A 24,071-nucleotide genomic window follows, 5' to 3' on the forward strand; every position below is an offset into this window, starting at 1 on the left:
TACTGATGCTTGAACTCTGCCTCACTTGCTACTGACCTCTGAATACTACTTACCTCTGAATCACTTACTACTGACCCCTGAACTCTGGTTCACTTACTAATGACCCCTGAACTCTGCCTCACTTGCTACTGACCTCTGAACACCATATCACTTAGTGCTGACTCTGAGTCACTGAGCTCTGTGTCACATACTACAGAGGTCAATAGCAATACAGAGTATAGAGTGCAGTAGTAAGCAACCCTCTGTCTCTCATTTATGCACTGCTTACCTGCTTTTTCCTTCTCCCTGGACTTTTTACAGTACTCAGGATACTGCAGCTCTGGATCTTCTTCTCCTTCTATTCACTGGTCCTGTAGGTAAAGCTAAATTACAGCTACTCGTAGCCCCGTCCACTGGACCTGGGAATAGGAGAGGGGGGGGAGTATGGGGAGCTGGAGTTACAGTATTCTGAATAATGTGGAAATTCCAGGGAGAAGAACAGAAGCCAATCCTATTTCTATGTCTCCCGTACAGCCGCGCTTGTCACAGGCAGCTACAGGGGAAACGCTGTTTGTTTGTGTCGGGGAGGGTACTAAAGGATGTCTCCGAGCTATGATTGACTGTGATTGGCAGTTAGGAGGCATATGTGCGAAGCAATTAGGGTGTGCACAGGCACACCCGGAACACCCCATGCGCACGCCTATGCCTTAGCCTATTGTATACAGTTTATGCCTTGAATTGTGTATCCCATTCTTCTGTACTATTATTTGGAAAACTTTGAATAACATTTTTGAACAGAAAAATGCTGCAAAAATGCTGAACTCTGGTTCGTTTACTACTGACCCCTGAACTCTGGTTCACTTACTACTGACCCCTGAACTCTGGTTCACTTACTACTGATCCATGATCTCCGCTTCAATTACTACTGATCCCTGAATTCTAGTTCACTTACTACTGATTCATGAACTCTAGTTCACTTACTACTGATCCATGCACTCTGGTTAAATTACTACTTATCCCTGAACCCTGCCTCACTTACTACTGATGTCTGCATCACTTACTACTGACCCCTTAACTCTGGTTCACTTACTACTGTTCCCTGAACTCTGCATCAATTACTACTGACCCCTGAACTCTGGTTCATTTACTAAAGATCCCTGAACTCTGGTTCATTTACTATTTACCCCTGAACTCTGGTTCACTTACTACTGATCCCTGAACTCTGGTTCACTTAGTACTGATCCCTGAACTCTGGTTCACTTACTACTGATCCCTGAACTCTGGTTCACTTACTACTGATCCCTGAACTCTGGTTTACTTACTACTGATTCCTGAACTCTGGTTCACTTACTACTGATCCCTGAACTCTGCTTCAAATACTACTGATCCATGAACTCTGCCTCACTTACTACTGACCCCTGAACTCTGGTCCACTTACTACTGATCCCTGAACTCTGGTTTACTTACTACTTATCCCTGAACTTTGCCTCACCTTCTACCGACCCCTGAACTCTGTTTCACTTACTACTGATCTCTGCCTCACTTACTGACCCTTGGACTCTGCCTCACTACTGACCCCTGAACTTTGCCTCACTTACTACTGACCCCTGAACTCTGATTCATTTACTACTGACCCCTGAACTCTGATTCATTTACTACTGACCCCTGAACTCTGATTCACTTACTACTGATCCCTGAATTTTGCTTCAATTACTACTGATCCCTGAACTCTAGTTTACTTACTACTGACCCCTGAACTCGCCCTCATTTACTACTGATCCCTGAACTCTCCCTCATTTACTACTTACCCCTGAACTCTGGTTCACTTACTACTGACCCCTGAACTCTGGTAAACTTACTAATGATCCCTGAACTCTGCTTCAATTACTACTGATCCCTGAACTCTAGTTCACTTACTAATGATTCCTGAACTCTGGTTCACTTACTACTGATCCCTGAACTTCGCCTCACTTACTACTGACCCCTGAACTCTGCATCACTTACTACTGACCCCTGAACTCTGCCTCACTTACTACTGACCCCTGAACTCTGCCTCACTTACTACTGACCCCTGAACTCTGCCTCACTTACTACTGACCCCTGAACTCTGCCTCACTTACTACTGACCCCTGAACTCTGGTTCATTTACTACTGACCCCTGAACTCTGGTTCATTTACTACTGACCCCTGAACTCTGGTTCACTCACTACTGACCCCTGAACGCTGCATCACTTACTACTGACCCCTGAACTCTGCCTCAATTACTACTGATCCCTGAACTCTGGTTCAATTACTAATGATCCTTGAACTCTGGTTCAATTACTGCTGACCCTTGAACTCTGGTTTACTTACTACTGATGCTTGAACTCTGCCCCACTTGCTACTGACCTCTGAACACTACTTACCTCTGAATCACTTACTACTGACCCCTGAACTCTGGTTCACTTACTAATGACCCCTGAACTCTGCCTCACTTACTACTGACCTCTGAACACCATATCACTTAGTGCTGACTCTGAGTCACTGAGCTCTGTGTCACATACTACAGAGGTCAATAGCAATATAGAGTATAGAGTGCAGTAATAAGCGACCCTCTGTCTCTCATTTAAGCACTGCTTACCTGCTTTTTCCTTCTCCCTGGACTTTTCACAGTACTCAGGATACTGCAGCTCTGGATCTTCTCCTTCTATTCACTGGTCCTGTAGGTAAAGCTAAATTACAGCTACTCGTAGCCCCGTCCACTGGACCTGAGAATAGGAGAGGGGGGGGGGGAGTATGGGGAGCTGGAGTTGCAGTATTCTGAATAATGTGGAAAGTCCAGGGAGAAGAACAGAAGCCAATCCTACTTCTATGTCTCCCGTACAGCCGCGCTTGTCACAGGCAGCTACAGGGGAAACGCTGCTTGTGTCGGGGAGGGGGCGGGTACTAAAGGACGTCGCCGAGCTATGATTGACTGTGATTGGCAGTTAGGAGGCATATGTGCGAAGCAATTAGGGTGTGCCCAGGCACACCCGGAACACCCTATGCATTAGCCTATTGTATGCAGTTGATGCCTTGAATTGTGTATCCCATTCTTCTGTACTATTATTTGGAAAACTTTGAATAACATTTTTGAACAGAAAAATGCTGCAAATATAGAAAATTACCTATTATTCTGCTACCAATCCAGTGTGCTCTTTTCTTCCTGTTTGGATTGCCACTCGGTACCTTTTCTGCACTGAAATCGCAATCAGTGTTGTCAGTCCTGCCTGCTGTATTACAGAACTCCACCTATCCCCCACCCATCTCTCCTCATACAAGGCAATGCCAACTGTACATTGATCCTTTTACCCCCTCCATTCAAACTCCCTGCATATGTGGTCTCCTTCTCTAGCCAAGCCAACCGCATGCAGTTTAGATGGCCCAGAACAGCAGCTAGGCGGATGCCTATTGTGAAATTCAGCTCATCCTGTAAACTACAGGATGGAGAGGAATGAGGGGCCAGTACTTTTTTGAGAGAGGACTCAAAACATCTGCATTTGTAATGAGAGAACCTTCACCAATTCCAGCAGGATATGTCGGTGAACTATGAATAACCCGTTGCCGACCAGCCACCGTCATTATACTGAGGCAGGTTGGCAGCGCTGCGTGAATAGCCGTAGACGGCAGTGGACGTAAGTCACGCGCGCACCCGCCGTCCCTGCGACAATTTGGATTTGCTTCAGAACCGATCAGTCTACAGGCCCAGGCCAATGATTTTTGGTCTGGACCTGCTGATCAGTTCTGGCGAATGAATTGCTTTCTCTGCCTGTGTAATGTAAACACAGGCAGAGGAAGTGATGTCACCTCTCCTCGTGGAGCCCTTTTCGGTTTCAGTGCGAGAGGAGAGGACATCTTACTGTGAATACACCAACACTACACTAACACCAGTACACGTAGGCACACTTTTCACCCCCCCCCATCACCCCCTCAGTTAACCCTTTCACTCCCTGTCACAGTGCCACCAAGTGCAGTTTTTTCACTGATCACTGTACTTGTTTCACTTGTGACACTAATCAGCATTAGGGCAGTTAGTAGTAGGCCCAGGTAGGTTTAGGGTACCCCCCATTAACCCCCTAATAAACCTTTAACCCTCTGATCACCCCCCCAGTTAACCCTTCACCCCCTGTCACAGTGGCACTAGTATAGTGTACAGATCTCTTTTCTGATCACTGTATTCGTGTCACTTGTGACTCTAAACAGCGTTAAGGCAGTTAGTGGTAGTCGCAGATAGGTTTAGGGTGCCCACCATATAGTCCCTAATAAAGGTTTAACCCCTTGATCATCCCCCAGTTAACCCTTTCACTCCCTGTCACTGTGGCATTAGTATATTGTACAGATCTTTTTTCTAATCACCGTATTAGTGTCACAGGTTAGCTAGTTATTGGCAGTTGGGTGTCAGCGTCAGTTAGCATCAATCCCAGACAGCGTCAGATTTTAACCCTTTGATTGCCAGTAGCACTAACACATACACCTCCCTTACTAGTATAGTGTTTGAACAGATCAATATCTTTGATCTTGATCAGATATATACTAGCGTCCCCAGTAGTATAGTGTTCCCAAAAACATGGTGTTAGCAGGATCAGCCCAGACACCTGCCAGCACCTGCGTTTAGCCCCTCCGCCCAGCCCAGCCCACCCAAGTACAATACCAATAAATCACCGTCACTTACAAAACACAACACACAAAACTGCAGTGTTAGCAGAGCCAGGCTTGATCCCTGCTAACGCTAACAGTAAAAGAATTTTGGAGAAATTCAAGCAGTCGCTGACAACCAGTTGCTCTTTTGCCTGTGAGTCGCACTAGCTGTACCTATAAATTTAGTGGCCAAAATGTCCAAACAGAGGTACACAAGTGAAGAGGGCTACACGTTGCTGAGCATGACAGATGAGAGCGAAGGGGAAGCCTCACTGTTAGATTTAGGCTCAGTATACGAACCCGTAGAGAGCAGCGGCGCCCTGACAGATAGCTCTGGTGATGGAGTAGTGGTTCCTGCTAAGGTGTACCCCACCTCGTTCTTCTATTGTTGAGGTGCAACAACGACAGGATTCTCGTATGGAGCAGAAAGCCAGTACTAGTGCCGCACAACCTTCTGGTGAACTGGCAAGCAACAGCGGCCTAGCACATCCTGGTCATAGACAAACCAGCACTGCAGTATCAGAAAGAGCAAGCGCATGGCCTGATGCATGGGTCCTTTTAAAACGAATATCTACATTGACATTCATTTACTTTTTCATGTAGGGGAACATCTGCAGTAGTCCAGCTATAGTGGTTCATGTTAGCAACAATGAATGTGAACAATCAATAATATTCTAACATCTTTCTTATTTATACACATCTTTTATTAAGCTATATGGGGCATTGTTCTAAAATTATATATATGTAAACATACTTATCATTTGACATATGCCTTTTAAGGTTTGGAATAGAGTCCGCAATTCTATCTATATCTATATTGATATCTGTTCGGTGTTTGTTCAATGTAGAGTGCTGTGATGTAGAAGGAACCTCCCTACAGTGAAGGAAAATCCATGTAATAGAGAGGACCACTCATCCACTTATTCGCCACATATCTAGTCCTCTACATTTTAGGATGCAGACCAGACTTAGCACCTTAAGGATCTGAGGAAGAGGAAAACACTCGAAATGCGTTAACCGATTATTCAATTTTTATCCCGTATATGGGCACCATTTTAATATTTAACACAGTTCAATAAGGGGTACTTAAATTGTAATTCACCCACTCTTATAAATACGTAGTATTTTTTTACTATTTTCTGTATATACCATTTTGTTTTAAAAAATGTTTTAAAAGGACCCATGCATGAGGCCACACTCTCTCTTTCTCCTTCTCGTATAGCATTTTGGACTTCCCCCGTTGGCCAAGGCAGCGGGGTATGCATGCATGATAGATTACACATCAATACCTTTATGAAAATACTAACAGTTTTACTAAGACCTATCCGCACAAGTGCAGGAGAAATTTTTCTCTGTTTACATTAGCACTGCAGTATCACTTCGTGATGTGGCGAATCCCATAAGTGCAGTTCAAGCTGATGCGGTGGCTAGCACAAGTAGTGCCCCGCAGCCACCAAGAATTCAAAGACAGGCCCGTAAGGGCCATAGTGTCCTTTAGTCTGCATATGCTAATCCTGATTGGCAGCCCACCACTTCTGTAGCACCCGTACTTCCCCCATTCACTGGCCAACCCGGAATTCAGGTAGAAACAGCAGATTTTAGTACCCTTGACTTTTACAAGCTGTTTTTCACAGAAGAGCTCTGCAGATCTATTGTGGACCAAAGTAATTTATGCGCTGGTCAATTTATCGCCGTAAATCCAAATTTGACCCTTGCCTGAGAATTTTCCTGGAAACCTATACCGGTTCCCAAATTTAAGACCTATCCCTCCTATCCTATTGGGCCTATCCCTCCTCATGGGCATAACTAAAAAGAGTGAGTTGCGGTCATATTTGTCCACTGACCCAATTCACCACATGCCCATGTTCTCTGCTTCCATGACCAGGACTAGATACGAGCAAATTTTGCGGCTCATGCATTTCACCGATAATGAACTTTGTCGTCCTCGGGGTGACCCTGGATACGATTGGCTCCACAAACCTCGACCCCTCGTAAACCTCTTAAACCAACAGTTTGCAGCCTTGTTTATTCCCGATCAAGTTGTCTGCGTTGATGAGTCCTTGGTTAAGTTTTCTGGCTGCCTGTCTTTCAAACAGTATCTCCCCAGCAACCATGTCAGATATGGGGGTCAAATAATATAAACTCTATGACAGGGCAACAGGCTATACATATAGTTTTATGGTTTTATGAGGGAAAAGACAGCACTGCGGAGCCCCCCAACTGCCCAGACTACATAGGAAGCAGCAGTAAGATTGTTTGGGATTTGTTGTCACCCTTATTTGGAAAGGGGTACCACTTGTATGTGGACAATTATTATACAAGCGTGCTACTTTTTAGTCACCTTTTTGGTTCTGGAATTTGCGCATGTGGCACCATGCAATCTAATCACCAGCGCTTCCCCCAAAGACTTATAGAGTCCCGTCTTAGACGGGGGAGAGAGCCTGCTTGAGATGTAATAATTTGCTTGCAGTGAAGTGGAGGGACGCACGGAATGTTTTTGTTATGTCCTCCATTCACACAGATACAACAGTCCAAATTCCAATGGTGACTGGTGTTGTTGAGAAGCCCCTCTGTGTCCACGAATACAACCTTAACATGGGAGAGGTGGACTGAAAATGACCAGATGATGGCGCCATATTTAACTGCCCGTAGAGCCAGACACTGGTAAAAAAAAGTGTCTGTCTACTTATTTCAATTGGCTCTGCTGAATGCTTATGTGCTACACAAAGCGCCAGGACGAACTTCCATGAAGAGATCATCACAGCCTATCTGTTTCCAGGCAGCGCTGTTACATGCATATAAAGGTAAAGGAGAAGGCCTTCAAAAAATACAGGGTTGGAAATCATCATCAGCATTCAGAAAGAAATGTAAGGGTGCAATTAGGACGGCTAAGATAGAACACGAAAGACATATAGCGGAGGAGAGCAAAAAAAAATCCTGAGAAATTATTTAAGTATGTAAACAGTAAAAAAAGGGAGGACAGACCATATTGGCCCCATAAAGAATGAGGAAGGACATCTGGTTACAAAGGATGGGGAGATGGCGAAGGTATTGAATTTATTCTTCGCCTCAGTCTTCACAAGGGAATTGGGGGGCTTCAGTAACCAAAACTGCAGTGTTTATCCTTATGACAAATCACAGGAAGCACCTCCATGGTTAACAGAGGACAGAATTAAAATTAGACTTGGGAAACTTAACATTAATAAATCACCGGGACCAGATGGCTTACATCCAAGGGTACTTAGGGAACTCAGTCAAGAAATTGCCAGACCATTGTTCCTAATTTTTTACTGACATTCTACTGACTGGTATGGCACCAGGTGATTGGAGAAAAGCCAATGTAGCACCAATATGTAAAAGGGCTCAAAATACATCCCTGGGAATTACAGACCAATTAGCTTAACATTAATAGTATGCAAGCTCTTGGAGGGGATGATAAGGGACTATATACAAGATTTTAGTAACGAGAACAGTATCATTAGCAGTAATTAGCATGGATTCATGAAGAATTGTTCTTGCCAAACCAATCTATTAACCTTCTATGAGGAGGTGAGTTGCCATCTAGATAAAGGAAGGCCCGTGAACGTGGTGTATCTGGATTGTGCAAAAGCATTTGACACAGTTCCCCATAAATGTTTACTGTACAAAATAAGGTCTGTTGACATGGACCATGGGGTGAGTACATGGATTGAAAACTGGCTACAGGAGGGGGGCAGGAGGCGGAGCCTAGCGGAGCAGACATGCATTGTTAGAGCTCCACACCGCTGAGGAGAGAAGAGAAGGACAAAGCGGAGCCTGCAGGCTCAAAAGGTATCCATTTGAACCTTTTTGCCCCAGGGAACAAACTGTGAAAGTTTGGGCAGGAAATATGGTACTGGGAGGAAACCGTGGCAGAAATAAAAATCACCTCACAAAGAGCTCACAGGCACTCACTGCAGCTGAAGCAGCTCCAGTCACCTCACAAGATACAGCATCAGGGTGCTCTCACAGACAGAAAATGTCACAGCAAGACTCTCCATTTGAGTCAGATACAGAACAAATCCTCTCACAAACTTCTCCACAAGCCTCCTCAGTATCCCCAGTAATATTATTGCAATTTGAAAAGATGCTTCATAAGGCTTTAAAACAAACCTCAGACCAAATAACAAAAAGCCTAACCAAAGAAATAAGAGAGCTGGGAAACCGCACCGCAGCCTTAGAAATAAAAATGGATGAAATTGAAATTACAACCCAAAAAAATATAACAGAATTGGAACAATTAAAAAAAGAGAATTTAATACTTCAAACTAAGCTCGAAGATTACGAAAATAGAGCCAGACGTTCAAACTTGCGCATAAGGGGAATACCTGAAACTGTGACAGACCTGGAATCTACTATTACTGCTCTATTACAAGAACTAAAGCCAGATATCCCTATTGAACGTTTAGAACTGGACAGAGTACACAGAGCCCTCACAGCCAAAAAGAAAGATGGACCCCCACGTGATATAATCACAAAATTTCATTATTACAGAACGAAAGAACAAATACTAATTGCTGCAAGAGAAAAAAAGGAACTTAATTTTCAAGGACACAATTATCAAATTTTTGCTGACCTATCCCAACTTACTATTACTAAAAGACGATCCATGAAACCCCAACTAATGGAACTGCAACGCCACAACATTATGTATCAATGGGGCTTCCCCTTTTCCATCAGATTTAACTACCAAGGTACAATTTACAGAAGCAGATCAGCAGATGAACTACAACAAACCCTTTTAAAATTAAATTTGACAGAACCCACAAGCAGCAACACTCCCACACGCAGAAGAATGGCGTCATCTTCACCTTCAGGCAGCACCCAGAAAATTTCAGAACAAAATGGGAATCATCATTCTCACAAAAGAGGCCGTTATGCCACATCATCCATGGACCAAGAAGATTCAATGGACTGACATCCTAATTCCTGATATCTCTTCATTTATTATACTAAGAGACGGTTCTCTATAAAAAACCTGTATTTATAATTGAATGTGACTGCATTCTGATAGTCACACACTGTGTGGGATCATGTTACATTCCAGTTATATTTCTTATTACTTCTGATTCATATAGCCTTAGAATATATAAGTGAAATAAGGAAATTCTTGTTCAGTTATATATTATCAGGTAATAACAATAGATTTATTACTTTTTAGGACAAATATGTTCAATAATCCAGAAGTAATGGAAGCTTTTTCTTTCATTTCTTAAAAAAAATATATTATTACCTAACTAGTTCCTAGAATTATGTTTTTGTTTATTCTAATCTGAAGCAATACAACCTCAATTTTATGAGTTAACATATCTAAACAGTTACATATGAATAAAATATGTAATTGTTTACTCTAAAAGGGTTAAAATCCCAAAATAATTCAAACTATCTTCATCAATACCAAAGTTATTAACAGTACCTTTCTAACTGAATTATTTAGCCTAGGGCAAGACTAACCATATACAACCACCCTGGAATAAATCATTTCAACAAAAACTATATTCTGCACTCCAATTAATGAAACATCATTTTGATGTCTTTTGACATAGCACTTCTCTCCTGTAAGCGGAAGATCCGTGTACCCCCATTAGCCCTCCTCATTCTCCCAACCATATTATGTGGGAGTGTGACGAAGGCACTTATTCCCCTGAGAGAGATATTTATTCTCTTTCACGGGTAAATTGTGATTACTTGCAAAAAATAATTTATACAATGTATCATCTAATCTCATATGTTTTTTGTTTACTCTTTACGCCAGAATTCACTGGTTTCTTTTCTATCTATTCATCTCTTCAGTCCACACAGGTTGATCTGCGCAGTCAGCTCTGCATAACAAAAAGTAAGTCAAAACTATTTGATCTGTTGCCATGGCACCACTGAATATACTTTCCCTGAATGTTCAGGGAATAAATGTCCCTCAAAAAAGGACCAAAGCCTTCCGTACTTTCCATAACAAGAAGGCTCACATAGTATGCCTCCAAGAAACACACTTCACCAAAGATTCTACTCCAAAATATATTTCTCCTTTTTATCAACAAATTTACACGGCTTCTGCCTGTACCAAGCAAAGGGGAACTCTAATTGCATTTCACCGATCCACACCATTCACCTTATCATCAGAAATTAAAGACCCAGAAGGTAGATACCTGATACTCATAGGTTATATAATGGATACAGCAATCACGGTGATTTCCTACTACGCTCCTAACAAACAACCTACACCATTCCTCTCACATATATTACAAGTGATTAATACACACAAAATAGGAACAGTGATAATGTGTGGGGATTCGAACCAGGTCCTCCTCCCATTTCTAGATAAATCACCTTTTACACCATCCAAAATAACCTCTAGATTACCTTTTTCTCAACTTCTTTCCAAATACAATCTGGTAGATTCATGGAGAGAAAGTAACCCAATGAAAAAGAAATTCACTTATTTCTCGCACCCTCATCAAACCTTCACCAGAATAGATCATATTTTTCTAACAATAGGAATGATACCAGAAATTATTGCATCAGATATAATTCCGATTCCGTGGTCTGACCATAATGCAGTATACACTACTATAGCCTCAGCCATACCAAAAGCGCATGACCCAACGTGGTACTTACCGGACATAATGCTCAAACACCCACTACATCAGATGGCCATTGAACAAGCTTTAAAGGAATACATATCAATTAATAATACAACAGACATCTCCCCAATAACACTGTGGGAAGCTCATAAGCCTGTCTTGCGTGGTACAATACAAAGACAAATGGCACTATTTAAACGGGAACGCAAAAATCTAGCAAAAAAACTAGAACTCAATTTTAATGCAGCCTACATATCATTTCAAGATAATCCATCTCAGAGTACAAAATCTCATCTGGAAAAATCTAGATTGGAATACGATCTATTTCTCACTGAGTCAGTTGATAAATCCCTCAAACGCTCCAAACACAATTTCTACATGAATACAAACAAACCAGGTACATATTTGGCTCTAGCATTAAATTCAACTAACAAATCTTTCAAACCAATACGTTTGAAATTATCAAAAAATGTTTACACTTGTAATCCAGTTAAAATAGTCCATAAATTTCACTCACATCTCGCAACTTTATACAAGACAAACAATGAATTTAATCCTACAGAAGCTGAATCCTTCTTCTCAAAAATAACCTTACCTGAGTTATCTCAGAATCAAAAAAGCAGTTTGGATGAGCCTATAACTATAGATGAAGTTGCTAACGCCATAAAAGACCTAAAACTTAACAAAAGACCAGGCCCAGATGGCTACTCGGCTTTATACTATAAAACATTCTCAGAAATACTCTCTCCCATTCTCACTGAAACTTTTAACAAACTTCTAGATGGACATTCTTTTCGGCAGGAAACACTAATGGCAATTGTTTGTATGATCCCAAAACCCCTTTCTGATGATATTTCCTGTGTGAATTATCGGCCTATCTCTCTGTTAAACCTCGATATTAAATTATTAGCAAAAATAATAGCAAAACGCCTCAATAGCATTATAGGAAAATTAATACATAGAGATCAAGTAGGCTTCATGCCAAATAGACAGGCAGGCGATAATATACGCAGGGCAGTGTCATTGGCACATATTGCTAAAAAACGGAAAATCCCTTTATGTTTTCTATCTCTCGATATTAAGAGGGCATTTGACACAGTATCCTGGCAATATATGCAATATTCATTACAAAAATGGGGTTTTGGACCCCACTTTTTAACATGGATCAAAGCATTATATAATAAACCCAAAGCCTATATAAAATATGCTGGATACAAATCTGAAGCCTTTAATATCGAAAGAGGTACCCGACAGGGTTGCCCATTACCTCCCTTATTATTTGCCCTTATACTCGAACTCATGGCCCAATACATCAGAACAAACCAAACTATAACTGGCATTGAAGTAGGAGGTATTACACACAAATTGTGTATATTTGCAGACGATATATTACTTTTTCTATCATCACCACAGGTCTCTGGTCCTAACTTAATACCAGCTCTTGATGGATTTGCAGCCCTATCCGGCCTTATGATTAATCCTAAGAAATGCCTAGTGCTTAATATTTCACTCACAAACATGGAATTGATCCCGGCTAGGGCTGCACTCCCATTCACATGGGCAGAAAAATCAATCCCATATCTTGGAATTCATTTAACAGCATCTCATTCTGACTTATTCTCAACCAATTATCCTCCTGTATTAAGACAGATCACAAATCTAATAAAACAATGGTCGCAACTTCCTTTATCCTGGATAGGGAAGATTAATGCAATCAAAATGACTATTCTACCCAAATTGCTTTATCTATTCAGAGTCCTCCCTATTCCAATGCCTTCCTATTTTTTGAGAATAGTACAAAAAAGAGCAACTTCGTTTATATGGGGCTCTTCTAAACCACGTATACCTATACACACACTACATCTTCCCAAAAATAAAGGAGGCCTGGGATACCCTAATTTTACTAACTACTACAGAGCAGCACATTTGGCCAGTCTGTCCAAATACCATGCAAAACAGGAAATCCCATTATGGGTATTTATAGAGGCTTCAGAAAATGACCCTCTATTAATATCAAATTTATTATGGCTTGATCCTAAAGACCGCTTTAAAATTCATAATCCCATAACTAAACACTTCTTATCTCTCTGGGATGAACTAAAAACCAAATATCAGTTACAATCTCCACACAATCCTCTCCTTTCTTTTATCAGAAATCCGTCCTTTTATCCGGCATGGATCTACCCAAAATTCTTTTAAAGCTTGGACAACATCAGGCATTCAGACACTAAATGACTTCATAGCATCTAAATCATTCCTTTCATTCCCATCGCTTAGAGAAAAATATGATCTACCAAACTCTGAAATCTTTAGATATCTCCAAATCAAAAATTTCTATACACCATTCCTAAAGGGGGATACACCATTATCCCAATTATCCATTTTTGAATCAATCTGTACAAAAGATCCATTTGCTAAAGGTACAATTTCATCACTTTATAATCAATTATATGGAGTAGCAAATCTTAATAGACCCTCTTACGTTCAGAGGTGGGAGGAGGACCTGGGACGAACTTTAGAAGACACGGACTGGTCTAACATATGGCTCACATCTAAGTCATCTTCACCCAACATCTTAGCACTGGAGACAAATTATAAAGTCCTAACTCGCTGGTACCTTGTACCCGCTAGAGTGGCAAAATATTCACCTAATACCTCAGCTCTTTGTTTTCGAGGATGCCCAGAAATAGGCACATATTTACACATATGGTGGACGTGCCCAGTAATCCAAACCTTCTGGAAGGAAGTCTTTGTGATTGCATCTAAAATATTTAAAAAAATAATACAACCAGATCCATATTTAACTTTACTTAATCTAAAACCGGAATGGTTAACACTCTCTCAATTCAAACTTATGATCCAACTAATAACGGCTGCAAAACAAACAGTGGCCAAGGCATGGAAATCTCCTACATTGGTACTAGCAGAAACAATTCACAGAATGAATAATACAATGTCCCATGCTAAGATGGTAGCCATCGATCAAAATCAAATTCCAAAATTTGAAAAACTTTGGCATCCTTGGATAAAACAACAGTTCCTGTCAAACTTCAATGACTCTGTCCTGTTGCCATGGTAACAGATTAAATGACTTACAGAGACACCCATTCTAAGGCTTCAAAGAGAACTAAAAAGAATAATAAACTGACGAGCGGGACAACCTTGTGGACCATACCTCTACCTTTCAACCCTTTTTCTTCTTTCTCTTTCCTTTTCTCCACCTTACGATTAAAGCTCATTATCAGAATTTATTTGACCTATATACACTCTACTTGTAAACAATATGTATAGTAGGTATAAATCATTTAAATACCTACAAAAGTAACTAAGGAAATGATATATATCTTTAATTTAGGTTTACGTGAACCCAATGTTTAATATTTGAAATTTCATGATATTTACCTATATAAACCCTACTGTAAAACATTGAGCTTACTTTATAGATCCTTGTAAACTTACTTTATGTATCTTTATAACATTGTATACTCAATAAACTTCTTTTGACAAGGAAAACTGGCTACAAGGGCTAGTTCAGAGTGTGGTGATAAATGGGGAGTACTCGAAATGGTCAGAGGTGGGTAGTGGGGTCCCCCAGGGTTCTGTGCTGGGACCAATCCTATTTATTTTGTTCATGAACGACCTGGAGGATGGGGTAAACAGTTCAATCTCTGTATTTGTGGACAATACTAAGCTAAGCAGGGCAATAACTTCTCTGCAGGATGTGGAAACCTGGCTAAAAATATGAACAAATTAATGGGGTGGGCGACTACATAGCAAATGAGATTTAATGTAGAAGAATGTAAAATATTGCATTTGGGTGGCAAAAAATAGGATTTTTATAACAGCTTACTTGTAAAATCCTTTTCTTTGAAGTACATCAGGGGACACAGAGCCATAGTAGTTACTATGTGGGTTATAGGCCACCTTCAGGTGATGGACACTGGCACACCCTAAGACAAGAAGTCCACTCCCTATATAACCCCTCCCACTACTGAGAGTACCTCAGTTTGTGTAGCAAAGCAATACATGTGTATACCAGAAAGAAGGGAGGGACCTCTGTGTCCTGTGATGTACTTCAAAGAAAAGGATTTTACAGGTAAGCTGTTATAAAAATCCTATTTTCTTAATCGTACATCACGGGACACAGAGCCATAGTAGTTTCTATGTAGGATGTCCCAGAGCAATGCCAACTTAAAGGAGGGAAACACAAAAAAATGAGGGCACATGAGATCAGAGGGCTTATACTGCTGCTTGCAGCACACTGCGCCCAAAGGCGATATCCTCATAACCTTTTACATCTACTTGATAGAATCTGGTAAATATATGGACAGAAGACCAAGTTGTGGCCTTGCAGATTTGAGCCATGGAGGCTTGGTGATGCACTGCCCAGGAAGCACTAACAGCCCTAGTAAAGTGCGCTTTAATTTGAAAAAGTGGATTTTTCTTCTTTAAACCATAAGCTTGAACAATTACTTGTCAAATCCATTTAGAAATAGTAGATTTTGATGCTGCCTGTCCTCTTTTAGGACCTTCAGGCAACACAAACAAAACATCAGTTTTCCGAATCTGAGCAGTCGCTTTCAAATAGACTTTGACAGCTCTCACGACATCAACAGAATGTAGTGATTTTTCTTCCGCAGAACAGGGTTCTGGGAAAAATGAAGGCAAGACAATATCCTGGTTTAGATGAAAACCTGATACTACCTTCGGTAGAAAATTGGGATGAGGACGCAATACAACCTTATCCTTGTGAATAATTAAATACGGCTCTTTACAAGAAAGAGCAGCCAACTCTGATACCCTTCTTGCAGAAGATATGGCTACCAGAAAAACTAGTTTCCTTGTCAGGAGGACCAATGGAATCTGTCGTATCGGCTCAAAAGGCTGTTTTTGCAATGCCGACAGAATTAAATTCAAGTTCCAAGGGTTCAGGGGTGACCTAACCGGAGGATTAAGCCGCGTTACCCCCTGAATAAAGCTACGAACCAAAGAATGCGAAGCAAGTGGTCATTGAAATAATACCGAGAAGGCCGAAACCTGGCCTTTGATAGTACTCAAGGCCAGCTTAATTTCTAACCCCATCTGTAGAAAGTCAAGGATTCTACCTATGACATATTTCCTGGGGTGCCAACCCCTGGATTCGCACCAGGAGACATATGCCTTCCAGACTCTATAATATATGACTCTGGAGGCCAGCTTCCTTGCATTAACCAAGGTAGACACCACTGAACCTGACAGTTCACGCTTCTTCAGAATGTGGGTCTCAAAAGCCAAACCGTTAAATTTAGCGTTTGTAAGGTAGGATGGAATATTGGACCTTGCGAGAGAAGGTCTGGACATGGCGGTAGGGTCCATGGGACATCCTTACGACCTCTGCATACCAAGATCTCCTGGGTCACGCTGGGGCCACAAGAATAACTGACTTCCCTTCCTGCTTGATCCTGCGAAGTAGTCGTGGAAGCAGCAGAACAGGAGGGAATGCATAAATCAGTGAAAACCGATTCCGCGGGAATACCAAGGCATTTGTTCTGCATGCCAGCGGATCCTTTGTTCTTGACACAAAGTTGTCGACGTTTTTGTTGAACCTGGACGCAAACAGATCCACGTCCAAAATTCCCCATTTTTGACATATTGTCAGAAAGATGTCAGAGTGAAGAGACCATTCTCCCGGGAACAACTGCTGGCGACTCAAGTAGTCCGCCTGCCAATTCTCTATTCTTGGAATGAAGACTGCCGATAGGCAAGGTATGAAGCCAAGCAAATGCATGCCTGGAGGGATGCCGTGGATGCTGTGCAAACATAGTTGATGGGTGCAGGATGTGTGTGCTAATGAGGTCAGCTGGTGAACTTCTTCCTGTGTCTGGTTTTTATGTCCTAAATCTACATACCAGGAAGTCATAAACATTTTTATGGAACACAACAGAAGCTGAGGATCGTGCCGCCTGCTGCTGTGGAAGGACTTAGGAAGCCTTGAGCGGAGACTAACCTGAAATCTTACAGAACAGGTGGAAAGGGAAATTGAGGTATAGAAGACCCAGCACGGCCTACCAAGGTGAAGATCCAATTGGAGTTGCCCACTCTTTTGCCTATTACCCCTGTAGGGGTATCTACTTTTGGTGAGTGGGGACCCATTGGGGGAGCACTACAGTCACCATATCTGCCTTGCACCGAAGTCACTTGGTTTTGGACATTTGGGATCATATATATATATATATATATATATATATATATATATATATATATATATATATATATATATATATATATATATATATATATATATATATATATATATATATATATATATATATATATATATATATATATATATATATATATATATATATATATATATATATATATATATATTTTTTTTTTTTTTTTTTTTTTTACCTCCTTTATAATTAATTTTTTTAATTAATTTTTTTTTTTGAATGACTGATATTTTTGCACATTTCTATGGTATTTATGATTAGGTTTTGGACCATTGACGGAACACTTAATATTAATTGGGGATTGTTTTTTGCACATTTTTTAGGGTGCGTGTATAGGCTAGTTTCTGGATCTGTACACTCAAACCACTCTTGTGTAATGGGTTATTGATAATGGTCACATGGTTTTTAAGTCGGTTGGATAAGGGTGGACACGTATCCCATTGATTTTTTATTCCAGGTTGTTTATTAGTTTTATTTAGACACATCTAACACACTATTTCCACCTAATAGGGTTATATGCTATCTAATTTTGATTTTCCGCATTTCGGAATTTTCTACACACCTACACATCACATATTTGTAAAGCACGATTACTATTTTTTTATACAAGTTATGGTATGGTAAAGAATTTGGTTTAATACACATCATGTAGTGCCTATATGGTAGCGCCATCACCCCAATTTTTCTTATTTTACACATGTAAGTTCCCTTGGGAACCTAATAGGGGAGGCTGCAGCCCTCTATCCTAAGCGCGGAATCTAATATTTACTATGTTGTCTTCTGCCCAAGTTAGGATATGATTCACCTCTCTCTGGGCCGCACGACTTCTTGTGCCCCCTTGGTGATTGATATAGGCCACTGCTGTGGCATTGTCGGATTGGATCCTGACAAGACAATTCTGTAGCCTGAGCGTCCAGGCCTTCAGGGCCAGGCGTGCTGCCCGAATCTCTAGAATATTGATGGGCAGGGTAATTTCTGATTTAGACCATTTCCCTTGGACAGTCGCTTCTTCCAGGACTGCTCCCCAACCCAAAAGGCTGGCATCTGTTGTTACCACCTTCCAGGTAACTGGTAGGAAGGATTTTCCTTTCTGCAGATTCTTGGCTGTCAACCACCAACTGAGGCTTTGGCGCACCTTTGGAGATAAACGCATTGGGAAATCTAGAGCTTGGACCTTCTTGTTCCAAGCCTATAGGATACTGTTTTGCAGTAGTCTTAAATGAAATTGAGCATAAGGAACTGCCTCGAATGAAGCCACCATCTTTCCCAACAATCTAATGCAAAGTCGAATAGAAGGATTCTTCTTTGCTTTGACCACCTGAATCAGTTCCCTTATGGCACTGATCTTTGCCTGGGGGAAGAACACCCTCTTCTGAGCTGTATCTATGATCAGACCCAAGTATTCCCATCTCCTTGATGGTTTTAAGGAAGATTTTTCTAGGTTGAGAATCCAACATAGGTACTTCAGGTAGCTGACTGTGGTGACCAAACTCTGGTCTAAGCAGGTTACCGATTGGTCTATCAAGAGCAGATCATCTAAGTAAGCTAGAACGGTTATACCTTGAGCCCTTAATCTGGTTAGAGGAGGAGCCAGGACCTTTGTAAACACTCGAGGTGCAGTAGCTAGACCGAAAGGCAGAGCTACAAACTGAAAATGAAGATTTTCTATCTCGAAGCGTAGATATTTCTGGTGATCGGGAAAAATAGGTACATGGAGGTAAGCATCCTTGATGTTGATTGATACTAGAAGTTGTCCACCTTGTAGAATGGAGTCTACTGATTGGATTGACTCCATGTGAAAAGAGTGAATAATCAGAAACCGATTTAGATCTTTGAGATGGAATGGGTCTGTCATCCCCATTCGGTTTTGGTACCGTGAAAAGGTTTGAATAAAACCCCAATCCCTGCTCTTCCATGGGGACCACCGATATCACCTTTTGAGACAAAAGATGGTCCAATGCTTGAAAGAGAGACTTCTTTTTCCCTGGATCCCTGGGAACATTTGATCTGAGAAAACGAGGGGATGGGGACTCTCGGAACTCTAGTTTGTACCCTAGAGTTATTGAGGAGGTCACACTTCTCGACACTCTTCCTGCCAGATCCTTGAGAACTGCAGAAGTCTTCCCCCCACTCGAGCAAGTTCATAAGGAGGCCTTAGTATTTTGTTTTGTAGGCTTCCTTCCCCAGGACCTTTTTTGTCCCTGGGGTTGACTCTGAGGTTTACCTCTTGAACTTGACAGTCGAGACTGCCTGGAGACTGATGCCCTTGGCACCGGAGAAAAAGCTTCTTTAAATGAAAAACGCTTATTCCTTTTCCTAACTGGCAAAAGGGAACTCTTCCCATTAGAAAGCTTGTTTAAATGAAAAATGCTTATTCCTTTTCCTATTTGGCAAAAGGGAACTCTTCCCATTAGAAATTCTTTGGATGTATTTATCCAGATCATCCCCAAACAGCCGTTCACCGTGAAAGGAAAAACTAGCCATGAGCTTTTTGCATGGCGCTTCGGCTGACCAATTTTTCAACCATAATATTCAATGCATATGCACCAGTCCAAGCGTAAGGTGTGAGGCCTGGAGAATAGAATCTCTCATAGCGTCTATTGCAAAACATAATACCTCTGGTAGCTCAGCCAACTCCTGGGCCTGCTGATCAGGAATAATCTTGAGCACCTGTTCAAACTGGTCTTTCAATGATTGACATACACCAATTGCTGCCAGGGCAGGCTGAGTTACTGAACCTGCCAGAGAAAAAGTGTTTTTTAACAGGAGTTCCAACTTCTTATCCATTGGATTTTTAAGCATTTGAGCATTGTCTACCGGACAAGTCAAACTTTTATTCACAGAGGATATAGCTGGGATTTCCCTTTTTTTTTAATTTTTCCTCCATAGGATAAAGTGTTGAAAACTTTTTAGGAGGGTAAAACTGCTTATCTGGATGATCCCACTCAGAATACATAAGCTTTTCCAGCAATGAATGGATAGGAAAAGCATAAACGGCTTGGGGAGGTTTTAGCGAACCCAAACAAGAAGTAGGCTTATCGACCGACTCAGTTAAAGGTAGCATGAATGTGGAGCGGACCAATTCAGTAAGAGATTATACCAACAATCTTTCAGATTGTGAACCTGATCCTTCCGCATTTGACCCCTCAGAAGAGGAGTCATCAGCCTGTTCCTGGTCCCCTGAGAGAAATTCATCATCTCCTGCCCCCGGTTCCTCAGTTTGAGTGTCCTGGGAAAAAGAAGGGGACCTATCGCGCTTAGTCCCATTCTGGGATGCGATTAAAGCGGTTATTCTCTGCTCTAACCCCAAGATGGTTGAGGAAAAAAACTCTTCAGAAACATAGATGGGGGTTGCAGTGTTGGAAACAGTTGCAACACCTGACAGCCCAGAAGGCTCACCCTGACCAGCCACCTCAGAACTCTCAGGGGAGGATGCCATTTGTATAGAGATGGTTCTAGGCTTTTTTGAGGCTGATGGAGTCCCTCTTGAGACCTTTTTTGGGGTGTTTCTAGCCCCCCTCCTGACCATAGCCCAATGCACAAATGCAGAGGTACTGCCAGAAGAATCACATCCACTGCTTGAGCAAAAGTCCAGCCACTGCTGCTGCTATTAACGCTCAGCCTGATGCTATAAGTAAATGTGTCAATTGGAATGCCTGTGTCACCAACCTCTTACATGCCCCTTTTTGCTCTTGTATCCCTCTGACATCTGCAGCCAGCAAAAAAGGAGCTTTTAAACATACTCCCACGCTGGACGTTTCTGCACGCTAACGCTGCGCTAAGCCCCGCCCCCTTCCGTCACATCGCGAGCGTGGGCCTCCGATCTGACGGGATCGGCGTTTGTGTGGGGAGGGGATGGCGAGCAGGAGACCTGAGACAGGCTGCTGTGCAGGGGCGGTAAAAGAAACGGAGAGGCATCACCAATCATTTTTGGCTTCCCCCTTTCTAAGAAAAGGGGAAGTTTGGTCCAGGTGGGGGGTGATTTAGTGGAAGAAAAATCCCCCCCAATCTTAGCGGAGGTCTGAGCTGCTCGCCGGAGGGAAGCCTGCTGTTTCTGCTGCACAACGTGATCTCTGAGGAAAGCATGGCAAGGTACGTGCTCTATACAGCCCCCAGTGCTGACTCATAGGCATGACAACATTTACTTTTTTAAAGAAGACATTTCATAAGAAAATTTTTAAAAATTCCTTAGAAACCTCCACTTACCTTTCCCGCCGCAGGGTTTTCTGTGGTAAAAACCAACAGACCCAATCTTCACCCCTTACGGTGTGCTTCGTTACCATACCTTCAGGAACTGTGGACCCTCGGGGAACCCACACTCCTGGACCTGTAAAGCACCCCACCAGTAAAACTTTACAGCTGAAAAAAACAAAGCACTGGATCCTGGGGTCCAGCTCTCTAAAAAAAGAAGCGTTACAGGCAAAACCTTGTTTCTTTGGACACGAGGCCCGGGTACGATTCAATTTGGCCTAGAAAAGACACTTTGAATGGATCCAGTTGCATAGCTTGCCCCAGCAAAGGAATCTTCCAGTGGAGCTCAGCACAGCACATCTTTACTCGTGACCAACACCTAAGACACTGGCGAAAAAACTGAAGTACTCCCAGTAGTGGGAGGGGTTAAATAGGGAGAGGACTTCCTGTCTTAGGGTGTGCCAGTGTCCATCACTTGAAGGTGGCCTATAACCCACATAGTAACTACTATGGCTCTGTGTCCCGTGATGTACGATTAAGAAATATGAATGCAATCTATACACTGGGGGATAACCTCTGGGGGAATCTAGGATGGAAAAGGACTGCAATGGCATGCAATTACCAAGCTGCTGCTAACAAAGCAAACAGAATATTGGCATGCATTAAAAAGGGGATCAACTCCTTAAATAAAACGATAATTCTCATGCTCTACAAGACTCTGGTCCGGCCGCACCTAGAGTATGCTGTCCAGTTCTGAGTACCATTCCTCAGGAAGGATGTACTGGAAATGGAGCGAGTACAAAGAAGGGCAACTAAGCTAATAAAGGGTCTGGAGGATATTAGTTATGAGGAAAGGTTGCGAGCACTGAACTTATTCTCTCTGGAGAAGAGACGCTTGAGAGGGGATATGATTTCAATTTATAAATACTGTACTGGTGAACCCACAGTAGGGATAAAACTTTTTTGTGGAAGGGAGTTTAACAAGACATGTGGCCACTCATTAAAATGAGAAGAAAAGAGGTTTAACCTTAAACTACGTAGAGGGTTCTTTACTGTAAGAGCGGCAAGGATGTGGAATTCCCTTCCACAGGCGGTGGTCTCAGCGGGGAGCATCAATAATTTAAAAAAACTATTAGATAAGTACCTGAACGACCGCAACATACAGGGATATACAATGTAAGTCCAATGTAGGTTGGACTTGATGAACTTGTGTCTTTTTTTCAACCTCACTTACTATGTAACTATGTAAGAGTACACTAAGCTGAAAGTACAACTAAAGGCATTTTTTTAAATTTTGAATGGAGTGGAGAGTAATTAGAACACCTGTCAGGTTTTTTAATTTCTATTAAAATCCCAAACTTTGGGTTGTCCTCAGATTAGAGAGAGATATGCTCTCACATCCTGTTTTAGTTATGGGACAAGAAGTGAGAGAAAATCTCCCCAATGAAACATAGATGGCAAAAAAAAAAAACTGACAGGGGTTACTCTATCCTTACTATATCCAAAACGAAAAAAAGTTTTGCCTTTAGTTTTATTTGAAGTCAGACCAGTACAGATTGTATCCTGATGGGTTAACTTGGGCAACTGCATTCAAAAGGATTTCATAATTAAATAAGGCCAATTATAATCTCATATCACGGGCATAATAAAGCTGGATAGCAACAGTGTATTTCCTTTAAGAACAGCAGTCCAATTCTAAATAGCAATCGGACAGAAAATATTCAAGTACTGCAAATCAAACCCAAGTTCAGCATTTTTCTAAATCTTTCTAGTTTCTGATACTAAACAAATAGGCACAAATCACATGAACATCTAATTTTCTCTGAAGCCCTAGGTCATATAAAACAAATAGTTATTCATTCACCAGCTCCTGATTGTCAGCCCTCATAATCAACAGGTGAAGCAAGCAGGGATTATTTTTCTAAAAAGACCCATAAAATAAGTATACAGAACCATTCACCTGGCAGTGACAGGAGGAGTTATTCAGCCCAGTAATCTCCGATGTACAGAATCACAAGATCCTCAGTGCAAATCCCTGGTATCAGGCAGTCTCCTCCTTGTTGCAGCAAGCTCTGCACTGACACAGCTGATCACTGCTTCCACTGTCACTCTACACCTGTCTTAGGCATGTCACCCAGCAAGGGGCTCCTTTTATTAATGAAGGTGGAGCTTTGCTGTCCCAAGGTTTCACTTTGCAAATCTGTGCAGTCTTAGGCTACATTCACACTAGCCTCCTACATTTGGTTTATGTAAATGCAGGAAAACTATATGGGACGTATAAACAAACTTTATGCTTCCTAGATCAAGTTCACCTGTGTTTAAGGGCTCATGTACATAAACATAACAAACGCTACATTCAGACCCATACAGCATCTAGTTTTAACAGATCTGAATTTACCAGTATTGTATGGTCCCCGTGTGCACAGCTGTGGTG

General features: G+C 41.7%; 1 protein-coding gene across 1 annotated transcript in view; it reads right to left on the minus strand.

Moving 5' to 3' along the window:
- Positions 1-23,798, minus strand: part of SAR1B (secretion associated Ras related GTPase 1B) — a 301,257-nt gene extending 277,459 nt beyond the window's left edge. Inside the window, exon 1 of the mRNA XM_073620798.1 lies at positions 23,598-23,798. The gene's annotated coding sequence lies outside the window, so the exon portion shown is untranslated. The remainder of the gene's footprint in view (positions 1-23,597) is intronic.
- Positions 23,799-24,071: the final 273 nt, after the last annotated feature.

Source organism: Aquarana catesbeiana, linkage group LG03 (genome assembly GCF_042186555.1).
Source record: "Aquarana catesbeiana isolate 2022-GZ linkage group LG03, ASM4218655v1, whole genome shotgun sequence".
NCBI classification, from domain to species: Eukaryota; Metazoa; Chordata; class Amphibia; order Anura; family Ranidae; genus Aquarana; species Aquarana catesbeiana.